The following is a 17630-nucleotide window of genomic DNA, read 5'->3' on the forward strand; positions in this document are numbered from 1 at the left end:
GTGAACGGATTAGATCATCCACTTGGGGCCCACCTTATAGTGTACACAAAACGTACAACAAATATAATAATAATATAAAAATATATATACGAATGCCATGCACGTCGACGTTAACCCATTCTTGGCTAATTTTGGGTCTCACAAGTGAGACCCTGTTCTGATGTTTATATTGAATCCACACCATCCACCGTCTTTGCAAGATCATTTTAGGCCTTCGGCCAAAAGATGAGACAGATTCGGGTCTCAAGTGGGCCATAATAAGAGAAACGAACCATTGTTGTTGAAATCTTCCTAGGCCTACTGTGGAGTCTCTGCTCCTCCACATTAACCCAAATCAGAGCCCATTAGACCCACTTGAGATGGACTACGCGGTGAACAGAGTAGAAAATTCACGTGGGGCCCGCACTGATGGTGCATGTAAAAAAGAAAGAGAAACAAAGAAAAAGGTGTGTCAGTAGGCGTTATTGCCTAGTGACATGAGGGCGAAAATCACCTTAGGCTGCTACCCCCACACGTGGGACCCTACATGATGTATGTATCATATCCATCTGTCTTATCAGACCATGTTAGGCCATTGGCCCAAAATTTAAGTTGATCTAGATTCAGGTGGGCCGCACCATAGGGTAATGTAGGGGTAGAAACCTCTTGGACTTGGGATTTATAGGTTTTGGGATCCCTTGGACTTGGGAATCCCTGAAATCGAGACCCCTTAGGTCTTTGGTTATATTTAGCATCTTGAATCCAAATCCTTAAATTAGGTGGTGTGTGAATGTTGAAACTATAGTTCTATTAAATCCATTTAAGCATATAATTTGCCTGAACTGATGAAATCCCAAGACTCAGATGGGCCATGAGCATATGATGACATCCTAGTGACTAACCAATAATCTGTAACTGGCAATTTACATTAGTAATGATTAGACGGTGCAGATCATTCTACTAAAGTAATTATAGTGATGTCATTGATAATCTGATTATTTTGGGATATCATTAGTGGGCCATGTGCCCAAATGGATCGGTAGCCTAGTGACACACGTGTTGTACATGTGGGTCCATCCAGGTCACTCCTAGTGGACCCCACCTTGTTATATATATTTTATTCATGCCTTGCAAGCTACATGAGAAGCTGATGCTAGTCTAACATGGGCCATACCACATATACTTCTATATTTCTAGTGGGGCATGTCGTTCAGTTCCCACTCTCTTATATGATGTGTCGATTAAGGTCGATTATTGTCTGATATGTCTGATAACATACTAGCGTACTTGGCCTGAAAGGACACACTAAGAACATGCTTAGTATAATGACATCATGTCCAGACATATGCCCATATGCATCATTTGTATGCATGTTGTGGGTGGTGATTGATCATAACATATGCCATTGGGCTGAGAGACTTAGGAGACTCCATATGAGATAGGGTTGCCCCACATGATCACGCTATACGCACAAGTTTGATGCATGACTTGGATGGTATGACTCATGCATTTCACATCTTGTATGTCACGATCACTTTACTCCCTAGCAACATGAAGGTTATGGCCTCCACAGGCATATCGTGGATGGACAGATTAGATACCGAAAATATATGTTCTAGCATTAGGGTGCTATGGATGTCCTTGGGTGAAAGCCCCTAGACCCTTGTGGTACCAGTAGGATGCTTCAACGTCCAGACTGAGTGGATAACATAAGCGCCCGAGTGTCGAATACCAATAGGCCACATCTTCTACTATGTTGTGGTCAGTTGAAAAGGGGTGTGACCTTATCCACACGAGAGTAGTGGGCTGTAAGCTAAGTTGAGTTTAACCAACTCTAAATAGGTCCTCTATCGATGAGCCGGGTGGGCATTGGCATACCATTGGCAAGGCGAATGGTGAAGTCTCTTCTACTTACTTGGTCATGTGCGACGATGTTTCCAGTGTCAAACAATACTGATACATGGACTAATTGAGGATTGGCATGCTTGCGTTGCATCTCTAGCATATAACATTCGGCCATGTAGGCATTGCATTGCATTGCCTTGGTATAGCTAATATCATTTATGGACTTATCAGTTTAGCCTTCCATCATTTCATCCTACTCTGACATTTGTATGCTTGGCACATGCATTGTGCACACACGCGTGCACTCTCTAAGCTTCGTAGTAAGCTTGTGCATGTTCATTATGTGTAGGTTATGCTAGACCGCAACAGCATTGAGGCAAGAGCATGTGCCTGATCTTTTGGAATTTTGTTATATGATGTATTTCCCATTCAGCACTGTACTCAAATATTATATTAGTGGATAAGTGGTGATAATGTTTTAGTGACTTGGGTACACTTGTGATTATGATCCTTTATAAATAAAAATAAAAAATTCACCCTGAAAATCCTCCTTGTAGGATCCCAGGATCGGAACCTGGCGCATGGGAGTTGGGAGCCGATAATGGGGTAATACGGAGGCTATCGGCACCAGATTCGGTGACCAAAAATTTTGTGAGCCCGGTTCCCAAGTTTGGGGCATGACACGAACTGAGTTCGAGCTTGCCTGAGATCGACTCAACTCAGATCAAACCCCAACCCGAATGAACTCGGATCAAACCAGTTTGGTGACTCGGTTACTTTGATATTGATGTTGCTCACCAAGTGTTTGTTGAAATGACTCAACGAAGTGTCGACTGGTGGCAAGGAAGGTTTATATGAAACAAATACCATTTTTCTTAATTTTGATGTTGCCTACAAGGTGTTTGATGAAATACTTGTAAATAGCTGCTGTTGTTTTACATACAGTAAGAAATTGAAAGTGCACTCCAAGTGTTTATGAAAATGCTGCACAGGCTCGATCTTGGCTGAAACTTCGCTCGAACTAGCCCGAGCTACTGACCGAACCGAGCTGGCTAGTCAGGCTCAAGGATCGAGTCAAGCTAAGTTCGAGCTAGGGTTAGCTAGTGGCCGAGTCGAGTCGAGTTGTGCCAAGCTCGACTCAGTTCGACTCGTGTACACCTCTCAGTGAGAGGGTTCAAGTTGACTACAAGAATTCAAGGGAAAGGTGCTTACATTTTGAGAAGGAGATATCATGATCTAAGTGCAAGAGTTGCACACTAACGTGCTCATTCCCATGCCTGAAAATGAGAGTGTTAAAAATAAAGAGGACCATGGCTCAAGCTTTATGTACGATGACCTACTCGGTGGTGGGGATAATGGGGGCAAAAGTGTCGGTGAGCCAATGTATCTTCAACCACTCCCCTTGGATCTTATCCCCAGGAGGCACAACTATAAACAGCTCTTCCTACTCAGTTATAGGAAGAAGACCAGGGTATGTGTAAGTGCAAGCCCCCCATAAGGAAGCCCGGTAAGAATGCATACATCAAGAGGGGTAGAGGTGGGCATCGAGTCGAGTCGGACCAGATTGGGTCATAATGAAATGACCTGGACTCAGAAACTCGATTCGATCTGGGACCGAGTCCGGGTCATCTAACTTGATTTAATCTATTGCATTGCTGGCCTGACTCGAACCAAGTCTGACTCAGTCAAGGAAACCGAGTCGGATCAGGTTGGGTACGGTTCGGATCGAGTCTTCTGTTTTATTTTTTATTTTTTGAAAATTTTAAAAAAATATATATGATTTTCACTGTTAAAGAATTCGTGGGGCCCACCATAATGTTTATTTTCCATCCAATCTGTTAATAAGGACACAACTACATGGATGAAGAGGAAAAAAAATTCATACTGATCCGAAACTTCTATGACTCCTAAAAGAGTTTCAATGGTAGACGTTCAACCCCCACTGTTTTTTGCAGTGTGATCCACTTGATCTTTAGATCTGTCTTATTTTTTGGCTCAAGCCTTAAGACGAGCCCACCAAATGGATGGACAGTTTGGATATAACACATACCTCATGATGGGACCCACGGAACTTGATGACATCAATACACTAACTGGACTGGTGCATGGTACAACTACCAATCCGCTTCCTTTATCTTCTTTCTTTTTAGACGCGGATTTCCTACAAAAGCCTTTCGCAGGAAGTTCCTACACAAGGATTCTAGGTGGGGTCTACTGTGATGTTTGTGAGAAATCAAACCCGTCCATCCGTTTTTCAACCTCATTTTAAGACATGCTACCAAAAATGAGGAGGATCTAAAACTTAAGTGGGCCATAGGAGATGAAACTCTGTGGAAAGGAATGCCTACTGTTGAAACCTTCCTAGGCTCCACCTTGCTGTTTATATGCCATCTAAACAGTTTATAAGGTCATTTTCACCCAGATAAAGTGAAAACACTAAAAAATTAGATTGTTATAGAACTTTTATGGCCATATAAATGTTTTAATGGTGGTCACTAAATCTCCACTGTTTCCTCTCTTGTGGCCCGCTTGAGTTTTGGATCCTCCTCATTTTTGGTCTCACGTCATAAAATGAGCTTAAATACAGATAGAAGGGTTGGATTTCTCACAAACATCTAAGTGGGCCCCACACAAAATCTTTGCGCAGGAACTTCTACGAAAGGGTTTCGCAGGAAATCCGCGTCCTTCTTTTCTTATGTCAGAGCTCGGTGCTCGATGCACCTTGAGCCATAAGTTGAGAGGACGGATTGGCTACTCCCACTGCCACTAGCCAATGGCTGGTGGTTGGTGCTCTGTAGACCCCACCATGATGTATTTATTTCATCTATGCTGTCCATCTATTTTTCTAGATCATTTTATGGTATTAAACCCAATCTCGAGTGGACAACATTACAGGAAACAGTGTTGAATGAACATTGTGTGGATTAATCGGATTGGATCGGTTCGGATTAGCTACTAACACGAACTCGACTCGTTGTGCGGTCCGATCTCAGTGGGCCTACTCGATCCAACCCGATCTTGGCCTTCCGTTCGGGTCACATCAGATCCGACCGGTTCGATTGGGTCTGATCCATCAGTTCGGATCAGATCCTGCCCAACTCTAAAGAGGGGTGATAACCTACTCACCACATGGCAGTTGGAAGGTGTGCATCTCATCCCTCGAATGTCAATCAGTCACGTCAGAAGTTGTTAGTTGGCGTATTTAAAGAAAATTCACATCATCCCAGCTAATGGGGTCCACTCCATGATGTAGTCAAGAAGGGGCTAAGGCTCGGGGAACCAATCCTTCCAATTCCCCCTAGCCTCTCATCCCTTAATATCTTGTAAGGGCAGCCTGGGCTTGGTGGAGTTTGAAAGATGCTTCCCTGAATGGGGGATATATGTTGGATTGACAGTGCGATCAATCGAAGGACCAACGTGGCCACGGTTGCGTCTAGACATGACTACAGCAAATGTCATGCTCCAAACTCGGAAACTAGGCTCACAAAACTTCTGATCGGCAAATCAGGTGCTGATAGCCTCCGTAGTACCCCATTCTCGGCTTCCAGCGCCCATACTCTAGATTCCGATCATAGAATCCTACGAGGAGGATTTTCCAACGTACATTTATCTCATAAGAAGCATAACCACAAGTTTACCCAAGTCACAAAGGCAACATCATCATCACATATCCACTAATATCAAAACTTTTAAGTATAATGTAAAAAAGGAAATACAATAACAATATTGGAAGCTCCAGAAGTCCACTGCATGCTCCAAGCTCAATGCTACCATGACCTAACGCCACCTGCACGCATCAATCGTGCATAAGCTTATAGAAAGCTTAGAGGGTGGTGTAAGTGTGTGCATAAGATAAGTGTCAAGCACATAATATATCAGAGCAAGTGGAAATACTAATAAGTCCATAAAATATCATCAACCTTATCCAAGATATGCGATGCAAAGACATAATAAGCCAATGACATATACTAAGAAAGTAATATAGGTCGACTATGGAAGGCAGAGACATAATGAGCCAAATATCAGATACCTAGCATGCAATACAATATACAATTCTAAAGAGCTACGAATACCATCAGCCTCATCTAGGCTATATAAATGTAGAAACATAGCTTTCTAAAATGTCATATACCACGGATGTAATGCAATATGCGGTGCGAATGAAATGACCAAGCTGGAGTGTGAAGTCGGGATGATAGTACGTAGTATCACAGGCTACGAGGTACATCACAAGAGACTTTTATCCAAACTAGTCTCATACCTAAATTTGGATGGTCAGACTCAATGTGGTAAACTCCTGATCTTAGGTTAGTCGGCGCCCCAACCGAAATCCTGACCATTGCGAAGGTACACATAACAATTAGTTGCGCACCACCAACCTGAGTGGATAGTGAATGAATGAATGAATGAGTAAAATGTTGAATGTGCAACTCCTACTCAATAAGTCCACATATCAGTACTATACATCTATAGGATCATCACCAGGGTCTAGTACACTCCAAGCTGGCTACCGCCCCGACCGGCCGCCCAGCCCAGCGAGTGGAAAAGACCTCACTACCCACCTGCCAGTAGTATACCAATGCCTACCTGGCTGGTCGATAGTGGACCCATTTGGGAGCTGGTCAAACTTAACCTAGCTTACAGCCCCCTCACTCAGGCGGATAAGGTCACACCCCCTTCCAACCAAGCACAACACAGTGGGACATGCAACCTATTGGCATTCAACACTTGGGCACTCATATATCCACTTGGTCTAGACGTTGGAGCGTCTCCTGGCTACAGAGGTTTAGGGACTTTCACCCATGGACATTCAAAGTGCCTAGATGCTCGAACCAAACATTTTCGGTGTCCCATCTAGCCATCCACGACATGCCTGTGGAGGTTACGGCCCTGATGTCGCTAGGGCGTACAGTAATTACAACACACAATGCAAGATGCATGAGTTATACAATCTAGTTATGCATCAATCCTGCATATACCATGCGCTCATGTGAGACAATCTCCGCCTATCAGGGAGTCCCATAACAACCTGTCCAATGACATATGCAATAGTCAACCAAATCTCATAATGAACATGCAGATGATGCGTATGGGCATGTATATGATGCTATGCTATCACATACTCATAATCGGTATCGACAATCAGCACAGATAATTGGCATCGATAATCAGCCTACACAATCGGCCTCGACAACCGGAATCGGCCTCGATTATCAGAATCGACCTAGACAATCGGAGTCATCCTCGACAATCAGAATCGGCCTCGACAATCGAAATCAGCCTCGTCAATCGGAATCGGCCTCGTCAATCAAAATTGGCCACGATAATCGGAATCGACCACAACAATCGGAATCGACCTCGACAATCAGAATTAGCCTTGTCAATCGGAATCAGCCTTGTTAATTAGAATCGGCCTCATCAATTGGAATCGACCTCGACAATCAGAATCGGCCTCGATAATCGAAATCAGCCTCAACAATCAAAATCGGCCATGATAATCGGAATCAACCTCGGTAATCGGAATCGGCATCGACAATAGGAATCGGCCTAAGGGAAGGTCGCAATGAGGACATTTAACCATTATTGCCTATCAATGTGGATATTTAACCAAGGAGTGGTCCACATAGAGTCAAATGTATCGTGGGCCCATGGCCTCACACAAGGACCTAATACACATCACTATGGGTGTCACCCATGGGCCATATATATATCACAATGGGCCACATCTCAGGGCCTAATATGCATCACGATGGGCCGCATCTCATGGGCCTAATATACATCAAGTGGGTCGCATCTCACGGGCCTAATATACATCGTAACGGGCCTTGTATACATCAAGTCAGGCCTCATTATATGGACCGAAAATATATCACAATGGGCCATGTCCCATGGGCCTCGAATACATCACAATGGGCCGCACCACCTGGGCCTCGAATGTGTCACAATGGGCCATAACTTATGGGCCTCAATACATTACAATAGGCTACAACCCATGGGCCTCAATACATCACAATAGGCCATAACCCGTGGGCCTCAAATACATCACATGGGCCTCAAATACAAAACAGGTGGGCCCCATATATATTAAGTGGGCCAAATGGGGCAGTCTATGGTTTAGCAAAACAGATGGACAGCGTGTTTGAAACATATTCATCATGGTGCGCCCCACATGCCGATGGGTGGCGTGGTGAATACATACATCACAGCGGGTTCCCACACCACCCTGGACAGATGGACAGCTGGAGAACCACATACATTCAAGTGGGGTCCACATCCTCAAGCGGACGGACGGTTGGATATAACAATACATCATGGTGGCCTCATGCCACTCGTCCAAATGTACGGGTGGATATAGAGCATATACATCAAGGTGGGCCCCACCTGCCATTGATGGAGCGGATATACAACACATCATCAAGGTGGGTCCCATCTGCCATGGACGGAGCGGATATACAACACATCATTAAGGTGGGTCCCATCTGCCATGGACGGAGCGGATATACAACACATCATCAAGGTGGGTCCCATCCCACACGTGCAGCACGTGTGGGGTGGGCCCCACGTAAGCTAAAATGGATGGACAGTGTGCATAAGCACATACATTACAGTGGGATCCATTCCACTGTCCAGGGCAGATGGACATAGTGGATATAGAATAAATGCATTAAGTTGGGTCCCACCCACATGTGTGCCACACGTTTGGGATGGTCCCCACATGTCCAACAATGGAGGATGGCAAGGATAAGATACACATATCATGGTGGGCTACTCCACGGTCCAAGTACAGATGGTGTGAATTAAAAACACTTACATTAAGGAGGTTCCCACCTCACATGTGTCACATGTGCAAGGTGGGCCCCACAGCAGCAGATGGGCGGTGTTAGATATAATACATACATCTGGTGGGTCCATACGCATGGGACCCACCAGCAATGGATGTACGATATGGTATAACACACCTCATGATCGGACGCACAGAACTTGTGGGCGTCAGCACAACAACATAGCTATTGGGACCCATGTCCTTACTAATGGACATTGTGGTGTAAGGTGGGTCCACACTTGGATGGTGAAGCAAATACAGCATGTGTGGGTCCCACAGATGGATGACATATATACAACACATGCATCAGGGGTAAGGCCCACGCCTACAGGTGGATGGTCATAGATAAATCACGTACATCAAGGTGGTTTCCACCTATCAAACAGATGGACAGCATGGAATGAAACACGTACATCACGATGGTGCCCCAACGTCCCACGTCCAGATGTACAGTGTGAGATCAAAACATACATCATAGTAGGGCCCCACGTGGCAACATCCAAATAGGTCCAACACTATCTGGACGGTGTGGATTAAACACATATATCATAGGGGGTCACACCATCCCACACAGTGGACGGTGTGGATTAAAGCATACATCATGGAGGAGTCCTGTAGTGGGATGACTTGGATAAAACCCATACCTCATGGTGGGGTCCACGGCACTGTCCAGAATGGTGTCCAGCACTGTCCAAACACTGGACAGTGTGGATGAAACATATACAACATGGTGCGATCCATCATCCCAGCTGGACGGCTGGATCAAATACATGCATTAGGTGGGCTCCATGGTGATGGACGATGGCGTAGATACAACACACACGTCATGGTGCGTCCCACCACTTGGACAGTAAAATGATGGACGGTGGGGATCAAATACGTGCATCATAGTGGGGTCCACAAAATAGGAAGAGAGAGAGAGAGAGAGAGAGAGAGAGAGATAGGGAAAAAGAGAGAGATCGGAGGAAATAGGAGGGACCCCGCCACTATAGGCCCCTTTAGCTTACAATCACATACATCAAGATGGGTCCCACCATATGTGGGCCTTCTAAGCATCAAATTCAAACAAAAAAATTCACCCACCATTGGATCTCTTCTTCCTTCTTTCACCAATGCATGCTAGGGCTCCAAGGGAACAATTTTATCGGTTGTGATGGACTTTGGATGGTGGGATTGGGTGGTAGGGAGTGGGCCACACCTAACTTCTCTTCCTTGGACAGTTGCTGTCATGGAGCTTGGGAGAAAAATGAGAGAGAGAGGTGATGTAAGAGATGGGTGTGATGGGTGAGGGATGGATGAAAGGTGATGGATGTACTTGACATAGTTGACTTTGAGGATGGGTATTGTACTTGGGGATGGGTGTGAGTGATGGGAGTGATGGAATGTGTACTTGACATTTGATGGGATATATTTTCTTGGGATTTGCAACACGCGACCTTTTCCTCGAACTGAACACGAGCTCATATCTCCTGGCCCGGGTATCGCATCGGTGTGCAAGATGCGGCGTCAGAACCGCAGCGACGGCGCGGTCGCACTGGTACAAGTCTCAGGTCAAGCTAACTCAGATTGATAGGATGTAACTCAAGGATACGTGCAACTGCTATCTATGCATCACGGGTCACCAAAATTCGACAAGGAGGACCAAGGAAGCCTTGGAACAGTACGGGCTAGGATACGGGTCTCACAGCAAATGACTCAAGTGGTAGGGAAAAAGATAGTGTTGCCCTCCCCTTTAGGCGAAATTACAATCTTTACCATCGATCCAACCGCTTTGATTATGCCACGTGGTAGCCAGCAACCAAAGCCCTTGAAGCCTATTTTACCCCTAAACTTTTCAAGAGTAACTAAAATGCCATCGAAAAAACCTATAAATACCACATTCCCTTTCATTTCAAGTCATCTTCCAACCATCTCAGAATATCATATCAAATCCCATCCAGCTTAACCCATCTCATCCCTGCATCAAAGATAATTGAGATTTAAAGGAGAGGAATCTAACCTAGGTAAGCCTGGCGAAGCCTAACCTTTAGTCATTTGAGTAATCGAAAACACTAATCCTAGCTACTCGATCCAATCCTTGTGGTAAAGTCATTCACCCTATTCGCCAAACTTTGATAAGCTTCGTTTATCCTCGCATCATCACCGTACAACAATCACTCCTTCCTCGACCCCCCCTGTTTACTTCTCCCATCAACATTGCATATTGCATGCATTGCATCTGAGCACCTAGACACCTAGTCGATTTGAGTGTATGCTCTGCAACTTGTCAAAATATCAAATCATCCCTGTAAAAAAAAAAAAAAAACTCAGATTGACTGATTATTCAACCACTTCCTCAAGTGAGTGAGTCAGGGTAGATTACTATGCACTTATTGATAAATCTATGATTTATAAAGCTTCTCATTTTCTATGCTTAATTGGTATATCTATGGAATGGTCTCTTTGTCAAATATTGACAAAAGGGGAGAGAAAGATCAAGTCCCACCAAAACAATTTGAATCCTGTTTTGTAGGTTCTATTTGTTGTTTTAGTGAATTGATGGAGATAGGAGGAGCAATTGAGGGGAACCATTATAAGTTTACATCTTGTGTGTATTTGAGTTGTAAATCTTTTGTAATTGACATATAACATTTTAGTTGTTTTGGTTTGTCATTGGTCTGGACCATGAAAAGGTCTATGTTAGGTTTTTTTTTAATGTATTTGACAAAGGGAAAGATTATTAGTGTATTAATTCATGCACCTGATTGTCAATCACGTGAGTCCGTGTGTCTATGAGTTGGTTGAGCCCTTAAAATCTAAAGACCGAAGACATAAAAGAACATGAAGCACAAAGAAGTGAAGGACAGGTAAATTGAGGTGTCTTGGTGACCTAACCCTACATCCAAAACAACTTTAACCTCTAGATGATCATGCCTTAAGAGGTAAACCTTTGTTTGATCATTCCATTGAAATTGCACATGGTATAGGATACCATGGCTACACATGAAAGCTTATAGAAGCTATAGAATGAAAGACATGTGTCACGCCCCAAATTCAGGAACTGGTTCACAAAATTTCCAGCCATCGAATCCGGTGCCGATAACCTCCATAGTACCCCATTCTCGGCTCCCAGCTCCCATGTGCCAGGTTCCGATCCTACGATCCTATAAGAAGGATTTTTAGGGTGAATTTTTTTTTTATAAAGGAGGATTTTTTGTTACGAGTAAAACTTGTTGATCTAGACCGTTGGGAACATGCCGTTGTTTGAGTAGAAGTATACGGAAGGTCTCGCGAGGTTACGGGTCTTACAACATGTCCTAGAGGAGGGGTGATTAGGACCAAATAAAAATTATGCCTTTTAAATCAAATTGCCTTCTTTAACTAATATGTCATTCAAGCTAAGTAAACCAATTTAACACCAAGGGTTTTAATTCATTAGTGGGTCCAATCACATAGACTACAAATAATATCCCTATGAAGTAACTAGTATATAAACATGATAGTGTACATGTGTGTGTAGGATGTGCTAACTATCATATTCTAATATTTATATAAGAATTCATATAATTCATCGATTAATCACATAAGCATAATTAAACAAATGCTTAAGGACAATCCCAAACACAAGCATGTATATCGTTTAGTTTCTCTACTCAATTATTGGTGGACACACTCAACCCATAAGTGTATAGGATTTCATTATCGAATGTTTTAAATCAGGTTCACCTCTAACATTTACAATCCTACACAAGGGTCGGCTCCCTCAAAGACTTACGTAATTTTTTATAGGCTCGTCATGAACCTCGGTCCTACATAAGAACCTACACATATATGCCCATGTTGGTGGCCCACACAAGGATTTAATTTAGGTCTTACACAATAATCTAATCGAGTTAGGCAATCAAACCCTTACACTCAATCCTACACAAGGAAAGAGTATCTCTATAAATGACAACCTTACTTATCAAATTGAACCCCATTGATGCACCATCTCGGGTTGCTTGATCTCGTGCTTCAATCATCTCTCCTTTTGTTCCCCGATCATTAAAGTCGATACTCCGTTAAGGCTATAGCTCCAAGATCAAACACCTTACATGTAGTGCTCTTTTGAGGTGACCAAGGTGATAAGAGGTCATGTAGAATATCTTACAACTAATGCGAAGTTAAATTTCTAGGGAATTATACTTGATGGACACTCTAAAGGTTTATAGACACTAAGATTTGCCAGTGTAAATGGTGTCTAAACTCTAGAGAATGCTTGAGCATGGAATGCTCATTGGAGTGAATAATCATTAAGAAGAATGCATGATTCTCAATAAAATAGAGTATAGGAGGTTTGGTAAAGCTTGAAATGCATTAAGGTATCTAAAATGCCAAAATCCATCAATTGCTCAAAGATCTGAATGCAATATTTATAACAAAAAATGCTCCAATGGCTAGGCTTGCTTGAACGAGCTTGACTGATTGTGGTCCAGTGAACTCATTGGATTGTTTTAGTCATGTTCGATTGATTGAGCTTGATCGCTCAAGAGGAATCAAAGATTCCTCATCGATCGAGCTCGTGTCTCGAGCGCCAGAACTAAATCATATTTAGGCTAGTTGATTGTTGGATGTTTTTTACCATGTTCAGTCGATTGACTTGCTTGATCGAGCTTTGCTGAAGCACACCACTAAGACCGCTGCTTTTGGGCAGTCTATTTTCCAACAGCTTGGGACCTCTATTGCCTATCTTATCAGTCCATTGATTATGGTGATCATGGTCAGAACATGGTCTTATTGATTGCTGATCCAAGTTAATCATTTGAGCCCCATTGATGCACCACTATGATTGTTGGTCCAAGTTGAACATTTGTCCTTTCATGGCTCGTATCTAAGATCGGTCCAATGGTCAGGGTGATCATGGTCAAAACATGGTCTTATCAATTTAAATCACAAGATAACTTTAGATATTAAAATCTGCTTTTGAAACTTAGCATAGGCAGTGGGACCCACTTTTAATGTACAATTTAATGTGATGGGGCCCACTGACTTATCACTTTATCATTGGTAGGTCTAGTATCTAGAAGATTAGATCGAAGCTAGATTTCAAATCTCATTGTGGTTTTCAAATCTAAGTCCAAAGGTGGGGTCCACCTAAATCAAGATGTACGATATCAAAGGGATCCTATTCCAAGACACAAAAATGGCTATCAATCAAAACATCATACTTTATATCACCTTGATCTTATCATGGTCAAACTATTCAAATCCAAACAAAACTCATGGTGGAGCACACTAAGATGGTAATGATCACATAAGGTGGGACCCACACAATCATTATGTCTTAAATCTAAGATGATCAAATGTGTACTTTAAATAATAGTGCTTCATTCTATCTACCCTAGATGTCATGCCCCAAACTCGGAAACCGGGCTCACAAAATTCCTGATCGCCGAATCCGGCGCCAACAGCCTCCGTAGAACCCCATTCTCAGCTCCCAGTGCCCATTCGCCAGGTTCCGATCCTGGGATGCTACAAGGAGGATTTTCAACATCAGTTTGATTCGTAATAAGCATAACCAAAGGCATAACCCACAAACAACAACTAAGAACTCCGTCACATTTCCACTATAATAAAAAAACTTTACAAGTACAATGAGCATAAGGGAAATACAATGAAGATGAACAAAACTCCAAAAATGATCTGCCACGCGCCTAAGCCTCAGCGCTGCTGCGATCCAACGTCACATGCACGCAACAGTCGTGCATAAGCTTATAGAAAGCTTAGAGGGTGGTGAAAGTGTATGCTTAAGGTGATAATACAGTTATGCAGTATCAGAGTAATGCGGAACATGCTGATGAATGCCAAGAATACCATTAGCCGTACCAAGGCCATGCGGTACAAAGAATGATGTCGGCCATATCAAGGTCATGCAATGCGAAATGCAACTCAAGCATGCAAATCCTCATCTAAGTCCACATATCAATACAGCTCAAAATCTGGAATATCACCAGGGTCTAGTACACTCCAAGCCAGATTGCCGCCCCATCGCGCGCAATAAGGTGAGTGAAAAAGACCTCACTATCCGCCTGCCAATATCGGGCTCGGCTAGTCAATAGCGGACCCATTCCTCGAGCTGGTCAGACTCAACCTAGCATTGCCCCCTACTCTCAGGCGGGTAAGGCCGCACCCCCTTCCAACCGACCATGACACAGTGAAAAGCGCAACCGTCTGGTAATCGGCACTCAGCGCTCATGCACCCACTCAGTCTAGACGTTGAAGCAACCTCCTGGTACCATAAGGGTTTAGGGACTTTCACCCAGGGATATCTATCGCACCCCATGTAGAACAGTATTTTCGGTATCCATTCCTGCCAACCACGATACGTCTGTGGAGGCTACGACCCTGATGTCGCTAGGGCGTGCAGTAACCATATCACACAATGTGAATGCATGAATCACACTATCCAGTCATACAGCAATCCTGCGCGTATCGTGCGCTCATGTAGGGCAACACCCCCTGTATGGGAGCCCCTAAACAATCTGCCCGAAGGCATGTGCGATGATCAGTCATTCCTCATATCAAGCATGCGTATGATGCATATGGTCATGAATCATGGAACTAAACATGCTAAATAGGATGGATGATAATCATAACAAAGATGGGCCTAGACGGCCTACACATTAGACGTACGAGCCTAATAATGGGCCCTAGGGAAAGTCATAATGTGGACATTTAACCACACTACACTTGCAATGTGGATTTCAAACCAACATTGCTCCCAAGGCACGACTGCCACAAATATCATTACATAAATCATATTGGGATTACACATTGCAATGGACCTTAGGTATATCCCATTGGGCCTTTAATATATCAAATGGGCCATATCATATGGGCCTCATATTTATCAAGTGGGCCACATCAATGGGCAGCACCAATGGGCCTTATGTGCATTGCAATGGGCCATAACCCGTGGGCCTTAGAATGCATCAAATGGGCCTAATCTTATGGGCCTTATGTGTATCAAATGGGCCACACCAATGGGGCCCCAAATGCACATTAAGTGGGCCTCGACCCATAGGCCCCAATACGTCTTAACGGGCCTTAACCTATGGGCCCCTAACACATCAAATGGGCCTCGACCCATGGGCCCATAACACATCAAATGGGCCTCGACCCATGGGCCAAAAATAACTGAGATGGGCCTCCCACCACCATTATATTACATATATAATCTAATATAATATATATATATAGTATATAAAATATTATATACAATATAATATTATATATATATATATATATATACATATACATATATACACACCCACACGCACGCACACACCCACTGTAAGCATCACAGTGGGCTCCACATCCACCGTCCAGGCGGACGGTGGAAATGAAACAGATACATCTATGTGGGCTCCATGTGGGGCCCACCACAATGTTGATATGCCATCCAACCCGTTGATAAGGCCAAGTGGGCCTAGATGGAGGGTGGGAACAATTTTCACCCTGATCCAAAACTTCTGTGGACCCCAAATGGATTTCGAAGGTAGAGGTTCAATCCCACTGTTCCATATAGTGTGGGTCACCTGAGTCTTGGATCACGCTGATTTTTGGAGTGGGCCCATGTCAAGAGGTGGCCCACCCTATGAATGGGTCAGATGTCAGATAAACATCAAGGTGGGGCCCACGGCTACAGCCGTGGGTGGCTGTACGTCGGCCAAGTCGTCCGCCCGCTGGCGTGCGCAGGCAGCGCTGTGCGTTCCTGAGACAGCAGCAGCAGTTGCTGCTGCTTAGTTTTATTTTTTATTTTTTTTTATTTTTGTTATTCTATGGTTTTCGCAGGAGGGGTCCATATTTGGACAATCCACTCCGTCCAATGTTCTTCCATGGCTCACTACGAGCAAAACAAGTCCAATATTGGACATATTTTGGGGTATAATAGTTTCAGGGAAGGTTTCAATGGTGAAAACTGCCATTTGCTATGGTATGGCCCGCCCGAAGGTCTGATTGGTCCCATATTTCGGCTCAACGCCTAAAAGGAGCTTGGGAACGGAATGGATGGTGTGGATTTAATACATACATCAAGGTGAGGCCTACATGAGTGGGCCACCCAAAGCTTGAACCAAGATAGTATTTGTGTTTTCCCATTAAACGTCCAGCGTCCAGGGACGCTGGACGATCTGCCATACAAGGTGGGCCTGCTCAGGTGGGCCACCACTGATGAATGGTGTGGGTACTACACATATAAGGTGGGCCCCACTTATAGATGTCTTAAACAAAATACATGCTTCATGGTGGGGTCCATTCAAGTGGGCCACACAATCATAGCAAGATAAAGAAAATAAGGAAAAGAAAAGATAAGAGAGAGAGATAGAGAATGAGATCCGTGTGATGGAGGGACCCCGGCACTATGGGCCCTCCCTTCCACTAAATCATACATCAAGTGGGTCCCGTTACATGTGGGCCCATTAAAATCGAAATCCAACGGTGGAGATCCCTTCTCCACTAAAATAGACGGTCTAGATGACCCTAAGCATGCAAAGAAATAAACATCATGATGGGGTCCATGGAGAATGGCCCCATCATGGAATGATCATGATGATCCAAGTGGGCCATCGGCCACATCTTAGGGTCCAAAGTGAGATCCAAACCATTGATCGGTTGGCCTCACTTGGCCCATCTTAAAAACATCAAAATCTACCCTATCAAAACACCCACCACTTGATCTTCTTGCTCCCTTGGCTTCTTTAGCTCCTTGTGCTTCTCTTAGACGGAGAAAGATGAGAAATGGATGGTTGAGATGAGAGATCTAAGGATGGAACGGTGGGCCACACATGTAGCTTGGGAGGAATGGGAGAGGCTCATACATATGGGATTTTTGCTTATGGGAGAGTTTGAAATGAGAGAGAGACTTGTAAGGGAGAGAGAGAGAGAGAGGGAGTGATGGGTGATGGAGTGATGGATGGGAGAGAGGGATGGGAGTGTAAGAGATTTTTGACTTTTGTGGCTAAAG

This window comes from Magnolia sinica, chromosome 16 (genome assembly GCF_029962835.1).
Source record: "Magnolia sinica isolate HGM2019 chromosome 16, MsV1, whole genome shotgun sequence".
Taxonomy (NCBI): Eukaryota; Viridiplantae; Streptophyta; class Magnoliopsida; order Magnoliales; family Magnoliaceae; genus Magnolia; species Magnolia sinica.